Source organism: Schistocerca americana, chromosome X, assembly GCF_021461395.2.
Source record: "Schistocerca americana isolate TAMUIC-IGC-003095 chromosome X, iqSchAmer2.1, whole genome shotgun sequence".
Taxonomy (NCBI): Eukaryota; Metazoa; Arthropoda; class Insecta; order Orthoptera; family Acrididae; genus Schistocerca; species Schistocerca americana.
In genome coordinates this window covers 150,010,039-150,019,715 of record NC_060130.1, presented here as the reverse complement: position 1 = coordinate 150,019,715, position 9,677 = coordinate 150,010,039, and positions in this window count along the sequence as shown.

The following is a 9,677-nucleotide window of genomic DNA, read 5'->3' as shown; positions in this document are numbered from 1 at the left end:
TGCGAGTCCAGTGTGCTAACCACTGCGCGACCTCGCTCGGTGGTCAGATTGGTATTCAACCGCTGTTCGAGGCGTCTCCTGACACGCTTAATCTCGTTGACTGGAGCAGAACTGTCTTCAGTGACGAGTCCCGCTTCGAAATGAGTCCCAATGACCAGTCTGCAGACAACCCGAACAGCGGTGGGATACCAATCTGAATGTCGGCCGCTGGATGGCCAGACAACCAGGAGTGATGCTCGGTGGTGACATTTCTTTTCACAGCAGGATCGCTTTGGTTGTCATCCGCAGCACCTGCACAGCACAGCTAAGATATTCTACGCCCCATTTTGTTGCCCTTCGTGGCAAGCCATCCTGAGCTTATATTTCAGTAAGATATTGCCCACCCGTACACAGCGAGAGATTTTGGTGTTTGTCTTCGTGCTTGTCAGCTTATATTTCAGTAAGATAATGCCCACCCGTACACAGCGAGAGATTTTGGTGTTTGTCTTCGTGCTTGTCAGATCCTACCTTGGCCTGCAAGATCGTCGGATCTCTTCCCATTTGAGAACGTTTGGAGCTATGGGCAGGGTCCTCCAACCATCTCGGGATTTTGACGATCTAACGTCCCAGTTTGACGGAATTTGGAACGATATCCCTCAAGAGGACATCCAACAACTATGTCAATCAATGCCAAGGCGAAAGAAAAACTGCTTGCATAAGGACCAGAGGTGGACCAGCGCGTTGCTAACTTGCTGAATTGGCCGGCCGCTGTGGCCGAGCTGTTCTAGGCGCTTCAATCTGGATCCGCACGACCGCTACGGTCGCAGGTTCGAATCCTGCCGCGGGCGTGGTTGTGTGTGATGTCCTTAGGTTAGTTAGGTTTAAATAGTTCTAAATTCTAGGGGTCTAATGACCTCAGATGTTAAGTCCCATAGTGCTCAGAGCCATTTGAACCAATTTGAACTTGCTGAATTTGTGAAGCTCTCTCTCTCTCTCTCTCTCTCTCTCTCTCTCTCTCTTTCGAATGTATGTAATGATTAAACGAATTCAAGGAAGGCGCCAAGACTTGTAATATTCCAGGGACGCAGGGTAATTAAGTAAGTGTGCGGTTGTAAACGGTAACCTGAGTGCACGTCACACTTGTCAGCCATCTGATATGAAGCGAGTTTCTACTTTCGGTTCCGTCGTGTCGTAGAGAAGTGCCGGGGCGTACTACGTACAGGAGCATCTCTGTTCTTTGGGCCGTAATTTTATGTCGCACTTATTCTCATTCCGTAGACAGATTCCGGGGACTACCTTCTTTTACGAACTACAAGACGCTACGGACTACGAGACGCACCTTATTTTTAAGCAATTTTTTTAGAAAATATTATTATCATTTTTATTATTAGATTGCAAAGCCAGACTAAAAAGAAGTTCTTAGTTTGTAAAACCGAACTGACATTTAAAATCCACAAAAATCATCATCTGAGCTTTCTTCTTCGTCTTCTTCTTCATCGCTGTCCTCTTAATATATAAATGGTCTTCACTACCTTCGACAGCGGTACTTGCGCCGCACTTCTTGAAAGATTTAACAATGGCTTCTCTTACCCTAGAACACAACTATTTTATCCACTGACACACTTGTTTGATTGTGGGTCGTTTTAAACTTCCTTCGCTTGATTTCATGCTGTATTTCATCCATCATCCATTTGCTCCATTCCTCTCTCATTTATACTTTAAGTGGTTTATTTATCGAGACATCAAGAGGTTGCAGTTGTGAAGTATGTCCTCGCGGCATAACAGCAAGCTCTGTATTTCCCTGTGTCAATTTCTCTTGCATAGATTTTTTCTAATGACTACTAAACTGATCGAGCACAAGGAGAGAACTCTTCTTCAATAAAGGACTTTTCCTTCTCTCCCACACTCTGCTAATCCATAATTTTATACCAACCTCGTCCTTGTCATGTACACGAACAACGCCTGGTGGTATTTAAGAAGGTTTTGTCATTGTTTTGTGTTCGAAAATGATCATTGGATTAAGTTTGGTATCGTCAGCACAACATTTTTTTAATGTCCACATGTTTTTATGCTTTTAGCGCCTTTAATGGCAACAGTTCTGTTTCTCGGCACATCAGATGTCAGAGGAGTTCCGTCCATATTCGTTATCTGGCTGTTCCACACTGCTTTTCTTTCGATGTTGAATAATAAAGCGATCGAAAGATAATATTTTCTCTTCATACTCTTGAGGCGTTTTCTGACATATTTTGGTTTTGTTCCGCGTGCTAAGTCCGTGACGCTGTATAAACCTGTAGCACCAGCCAACTCCACCCTTGAAGTCTGTTAAGTTCCCCTGTAGTTGCAGCTTACGAGCGTGTATTTGAATCATTTTTGTATTAATTCCAACGCTATTTCGACGGAGTCCTTGAATCGATTTCAGTACATCATCTTCTAGTTTTAGCCATTTTGCGTTCAGTCCTCTATGTGCACTTTTAGTTTTCAGTTGTTCTTTACTAGCCCGAAAATAGCGAATTGTTTTTTCTGTCGGTGGAGGCCCGAAATGTCGCTCAGCTGCTCTGTTTCCGTGTTATTTTGCATATGCTATTACTTTCAGTTTATAGCCAGCATCTTACGAATACCTTTTATTGTTTCTCGTTAAGAAACTAGCTACTAAGAAAAATATTCTACTGTTACCGGTAACACAAATGATTTTCAGTACAAGATCACTGGCACCGTAGTTTGCAGTGACGCATGGTAGGCTAGACAGTTACTGGTGGTGGTGGTGGTGGTGGTTAGTGTTTAACGTCCCGTCGACAACGAGGTCATTCGGGACGGAGCGCAAGCTCGGGTTAGGGAAGGATTGGGAAGGAAATCGGCCGTGCCCTTTCAAAGGAACCATCCCGGCATTTGCCTGAAACGATTTAGGGAAATCACGGAAAACCTAAATCAGGATGGCTGGAGACGGGATTGAACCGTCGTCCTCCCGAATGCGAGTCCAGTGTGCTAACCACTGCGCCACCTCGCTCGGTATACACAGTTTCTGGGTTTGTGATGACGGAGCGGGAGGGAAACAGTGTTAGCAAGCTTGTGAATCTCCGCAACTCGTGTTCGTCACGTCGGGGCACTGCAGGTTCAAAAATGGCTCTGAACACTATGGGACTTAACATCTGAGGTCATCAGTCCCCTAGAACTTAGAACTACTCAAACTTAACTAACCTAAGGACATCACACACATCCATGCCCGAGGCAGGATTCGAATCTGCGACCGTAGCGGTCGCGCGGTCCCAGACTGAAGCACTGCAGGTGCCAGTCGAATTAATGGTGCCGGATAGAGGTATGTCTCCCGCGGCATCGAATATACGGCCATTTTTAAGATTGACGGGAATTTTAAATAGAACACAGGATATTTTTATATTGATTTCGAGTATAAGGCGCACCCGGATTATGAAGGCAATTTTTCGAAGAAAAAAGTGCGTCTTATAGTCCGTAGAATCAACACCGACTCAAAGGAAGGCCTCGGCGCTTGTTGGTGACGTCACGTCAGCTAGGCACGGCGAACGCCAGGTCTGTTGCAGGTAGAAACGCATGGGTGTGCTTATCACTATAAATCTCTTATTTTTGGACAAAATGTTTGGTATTGTTTTGGATTATGCAGTTTTTTTTAGATGAAAGATTTTCTTACTATCGTAAAGCTACAAATGAAGATCATATTCCTGTATTACTGAATCCTGTCGAAACAAACGTTGATCAATATGAGAAGACGCTTTGCCCCATTGCAAGCTTCGGAAATTTTACATTCAAGTAACTATATTTACTTGATCCATTTTGTTATCGAAACTTACCCCAACCCCTTTACAATGAACTCGTTTCTTTTATTTATTTATTTATTTTCGTTTAACATCGTCACTGGAAATGTGAACTAATTTACATGTGTAAATGTCCAACTGTTGCCAGTCATTAGATTACAGCCGTTTTCAACGAAAGTAATACTAAACAGGAAACAAAATAGCTTCATACATCGAAAATACTGCTGAGCTTAAACTTTTTTAAACATGCACATTAGAAAAGATAAATATTCCCCTCTTGCAACTGAAAGTAGAAACTTTATAGTATAAAAAAAATTTGTTTGATAAAACGAGTATCTCTCTTTCGCCTCTTCTTCTGTCCCCCACCCCCTCCCCCAACGTACACAATCGCAAGATATTTCATTAACATTCAGTACTCCTCACCCCATAGTCAACCAAGATACCTAAAGAAGAGCACCAATATGTTCACAGTTTCTTGTAAAAGCAACCCAGTAAAAACGTAACTTCCTCAGATTTACAAATAAGTTAAAGAAGCACGAATTCTGTTGCTGCTGGACCATGAAGTTGTTTTTGTATGCCAGTCCTTAAAACAGATGGAAATTTAAGTTCAGGAGTACACTGTTTGTTAAGAAGTGTAACGAATTGCACAATTAATTGATTGCAGAAATCTCTCAGAACAATGCGTGTTGGTCAACTACCGCCAATAGTTTCACATTTTCCTGTGTCATGGAGGGAGACACCACCATTATGATTATGCCTGCAACAAATCTGGCGTTCGCCGTGCCTAGCTGACGTGACGTCACGAACAAGCGCAGAGACCTTCCTTTGAGTCGGTGTTGGTAAAATACGGTAGTGGTTAACACAGACGCGTGGGTACTACGTTCGATTGCTAGTGACCTCATCGGAGTTTTCCCTGGTAAAAAATTTAGTTTTGCGGTGTCTCGTGGGGAGCTGTTCGATTAAACGAGGAAGGACGTTACGATGCGACGAGGTGGAATGGAAAGAGTAGCGAGTTGTTTGTTGCGGACGAGCGTGGCGCGGCGCGGCGTGGGGCCAGGATGAGCTGGCGGCGGAAGCGGCGCTGCGGTTAGCGGCGGCGGCAGCGCAGGATGCCTCAGTCGTGTTTACTGCGCCGCGCGGGCCGCACGGGCCCAGCGTAGCCTCAGCCGACGCCGCCCTGGGTGGAGCTTCCCGCCATTGTTCCAGCCCTCTGGCAAGTCCCGCTGCCGCCGCTACTGCACTCCGCACCCCCGCCGCCAGCGAGCCGTGCAGCAGCGAGAACTCACTGCTTTTGTGATTGTGCCGCAGCTCAAGTGCGCGGAAAAATTGTGTTACGAATTTAAGCGAAGGTTAAAGGTGCAATTCCGAACTGCATTTCAACAATTGGCTAGTCTGTGTCATTGTTGACTCGGTGGTAGTGACGAGCTCAGCGTTAGAGCCGGAGTCTTCTCTCTCTCTCTCTCTCTCTCTCTCTCTCTCTCTCTCTGTGTGTGTGTGTGTGTGTGTGTGTGTGTGTGTGTGTGTGTGTGTGTGTGAGAGAGAGAGAGAGAGAGAGAGAGAGAGAGAGAGAGAGAAGGGGGAGAGGAAGTGAAATAGTGGAGTGATATTTTAAGCCCGGAGAATATTTTGTACTGAACAGGATGGGTAAGAGATTTCATTACCGCGTTACGCTTCGTGATGGACTGCAGGGATAAAATACGCTACGACCAAGTCTTGTCAGTTGTAAAACGGATCGAAAGCATTTCTCTCATCGCCAACTGCCACGATCGAAGTGATGGAATGTTTCGCGTCTCTGTCAGAACTGACTTTGCTTAGTAACTTATTCAGAAAAGGGACACTATTCTTTACAGATGGTTAGCGGTCACTAGTATTTAATCAATTAGCGTCACATATTAAACGCTGAAAAAGCTTTTCCGGTTTAGGACAATGCTGAGCGCGCGATGTTCGTAGCAGCTTCTAACAGGCAAGTCACGCTGATCTGCGATTGCTGTCCCTCGCCTCTCGTTAATTCGCGCCCTTTGTTCGTTGGCTCGGTTACTTCTTTAGTTTGGTTATCCGCGGTGCAGGGTGTGCTGTTCGTAAGAGGCTCGGCCGGACTGGAGGGGAGAGAAGCTCGCAGGCGGTGAAAGGCCCCGTTGTGCGCGCCGCCGCCTCAGGGAAGAACCGTAGCCTTATCGGGAGGAACTGAGGACGTCCGCGACACTAATGCGCTACGAGCTTCTCTGATAACAGCTCGCGCCTCGGCCAGCGTGATTTCTGTATTCGTAACATTGTGAATAGGCGCTCCTCATTTGGCAGTGCTGGCGGCAGCGGGCGCCTGTGCCTTCTGCCGGCTCACACACTGGCGCTCACACTCTGTCTAGATTGCTGGTCATTCCAGAGCGCTAATATCGGCTGACTGCTCACTGAAATTAGAATCTCTGCGTAATACTTCGACGTGCAATATATTTCATGCTCGTTAACCTTTCGTGGCAAGTGTTCCAACACTTCGCAACTGCTGTTCGATTCGGGAAGAAACAGTGTACATTGAATTGCCAAAAGACTCCACTATTTTGCACTTGTGTGCCTTCTAGTAGATAGATAAGTTTCAAACACCCATAATGTCGTCTGTAGAACGTGGAGGCTCTGAAGAAAGGCAAGATCCATTTTGGGTTGCAATTGCCGTTTGAGAAAGGGCAAAGTAGGGCACGTTTTGTAGAAAGCAAACACGGATGTAGGCTACGGCATAACGCGGAAAGGAGAACTGCGTACCTGTCGATGTGAAAAACAATATGCCGTATGGTGTTCCAGAAGGGCAGATCGAGCTGCTTGTCTACTCGAGGAAAGGAAGGAATGTCAGGTTTTCATTTTCTGTCCACATTGTGGATAGTAGAGACAGACCACAGACTCAGCTGAACAAGGATAAGACCGTTCGTGACGTTGTTTAACGAGCAGTTAATATGTTTTCCAAAAGTTTTTCCGGAAATCACGAAAAAGTTTAAATCAGGATGTCCGAGCGCAGATTTGAAACCCTCTCCCCTTGAACTGTGCGCTGCGTCTTTCGGTCGTCTACCCACAACAGATTAAATGAATAACACTATGTATCAGTTTTTATCCGTGTATGAAATATGAAAATGTAAAACAAGCAACACCCTGGGCATATTGAATCGCCAGTTACTTCCAGAATTGACTTGGTGGAGCTAGACTGACGTTATTATCATAATATTCTGAAGGATGTCACAAAAAGAGATAGAAGTACTATGTTTCATTTTTGGAGCTATAATTTGGACCGATTGAGGTAGTGCGGTTGGAGACACAGATACCCAGACGTATTGAGTCGGTTTGACTATTTGTTGCTTGCATCGTTTAAGGATAATGTTTGTCCTGTTCAAACTAGCCCCCCTAGTAGCTTCATGTTAAACCACACAAAAACAAGAAAAAAAACCTACCTCGGCATCAGAAAGAAGTACCATATAACGTGGATTCTCTCCCCCCCCCACCCGCTCCCCCCCCCCCCCCTGATGTTTCATAAACTGTTCAAGCAAACGAAATGAGATGTTTGCTATGAGAGACTACGCAAAGGGGTGCGTGTTTTGCTGTGTAATTATCATCCGTGACCCCTTTGCATATTGAGACATGGCAAATTATTTTTAATGAACGGTGCATTCGTTTTGTGGTATTGGAAAAGTCGTGAAAATGGGAGTAGACTGATATGTCATGCGTCAGTGTTTGGTGAGAATGTTCTTACAAACGTAAGTTGTACATGTGTGGCTTAAATGCACCGGAACAATGTAGTTTGATGGCCACTGTCATGAAAACGTACTGTAGCTGCGTGTGCCGGTGGACTTAATTCTCACATCGAATATCATCTCGTCTGTTTCAACGAAAATATTCGGAGTGAACATCGTTATTATACTGTATTCGTTTCAGGAACTGTAAAGTTAATTTGATGACGTACATCGTAGCACTTAAAAATATTTTACTTCACTGTCTTTTAAACAGACGAGTACGAAACAGATAGAAAAATACTCTCCCTTTAACGTATTATCTAGCCTTACGTGTACAGAATAATGGCGTTTGTGGGAAGGGAAATGAAGACCGTTGAGAAAATCCCATGCCAGACGCTAGTTTGACCTATAGGCCGCTACTGGATTATTTCTACAGCGGTTGGTGATATTATCAGCTAGAACAGATAACAGACTTTAACGGAATTCAGAAACGTGCTGCTAGGATCGCAATAGTAAGTATAGCCCATGCAGGACTCTAACGAAGAAACTCAAGAAGCTTATATGGGAATTTGGGATGAAGGTGATTTTGTTGTCACGGATCTGTGTTGGGTAAATTTAGAGAATCAGTATTAGAAATAATGTATGTAACAATTCTTCTTCCTCAGTCTCGCCTAGCGATCACGAGAGTAAGATAAGAGAGAACAGTGCACGTACGAAGTAATTTTACACTCGCCACATACGCGATTGGAACAGAACGCATAGTGGCTAATACTGGTATCGTGTTCTCTCCACTACGCCCTTTACAGTGAATTTTGAATTACCGCACGTATGCAGTTTTAGGTACGAGAGACGTTCTGTATAACAATCCTTTTGTTTCTGTCGGTCACCGACAGACACTAGAACTGGATAGATCACTGTAATGACTTTAGTTATTGTTTGTCCTTACACATTTTCAGGACCCCCATCCACCTCGTGTACCAGATTTCCTTCAGGCACACTTAGGATTTTTATAACTGTTTCTGTACGAGTTACTTCGATAGTAGCGAGCCTCTTAATTCGACGCGGAGGCGCTAGGCGTGTGTACGGGAAGAGAGGCGTTGTCAGGGGTTCCAGAGTGCAGCCACAGCGGCCGCCGGAAGCGTGTCCGGCGCGCGTGCGTCACCGCGCGCTCCTCTTACGCCGCTCCGGCTCGTTTTCTGCTACCTGCCACGGCCACTAACCCGTTTCGCTACAAACACCTCTATACATGGCTGATTTTCTTAAGAGTGACTCGGCCTGCTGGCGCAGTGCTTATGACACTTGGCTTGTATTCAGGAAAGCATCGTTTCACGTCTCCGTCAGCCCATCCAGATTTACGTTTTCACGATTTTCCTAAATCGTATAGGAAACGTGCCCATACTTCACGAGTCCGAGCTTGTGCTCAGCTTCGAAGGACCTCGTCGACAACCGGACGTTAAATCCTAGTATTCAATTTTTTTAGAATGTTCACGTTCGAAGAGATTACCTAAGGAAAATGGTTAGAAATAGTGGCCGATGTCTCTCGAGAGGAAGCGCTAGCACTGTGACGGTGGCGTGTTTAAGGAAGTAGTCTGTTCTGCACCCCAAATGACTCGGGGAAGCAGCGCAAAAGCTAAATGAGAATTCGAATGCATCTCTTCCAGAATATGAATCCAGCGTTTGTTACAGCATCGTACAGATATTAACAAATCTTCCCCCCAGAAATACAGGGTGTCCGGGATAGAAGTTAAACATTTGTTTGTATTTAAATACCTATTAAGATTTATAACTGTATTTGTCCAACATTGTACACGGGCGCACAAACATTTTTGTGCGTGGTGGTACAGTTCAATATGGGCACCATTTGTAGCTCGACACGTTACTTAAATGGTACTCCACTTCTCGTCACATGTTCGTAAGCATGACAGGCGTTATGACCTCTGCTGCGGCGTAGATCCGTTGTCTCAAATCTACCAGTTCTCGAACGTTTGTTCTGTAAACAATGTTCTCGATAAACCCCCGTGCACTGAAATCCGGCAGCGTCAGATCGGGCGACCGAGAGGACCAGACTACTGGACTCCACCTTCCGATCCGACGCTCAGGTAACGTCTCGTGGAGAAATGTGATAGTATCCCCTATCCCCGTGACTGTGTGGTGCGGGCCCCGATGCCGGGAGCCATCTCTGGAACATCGTAGTTCACCAACATGT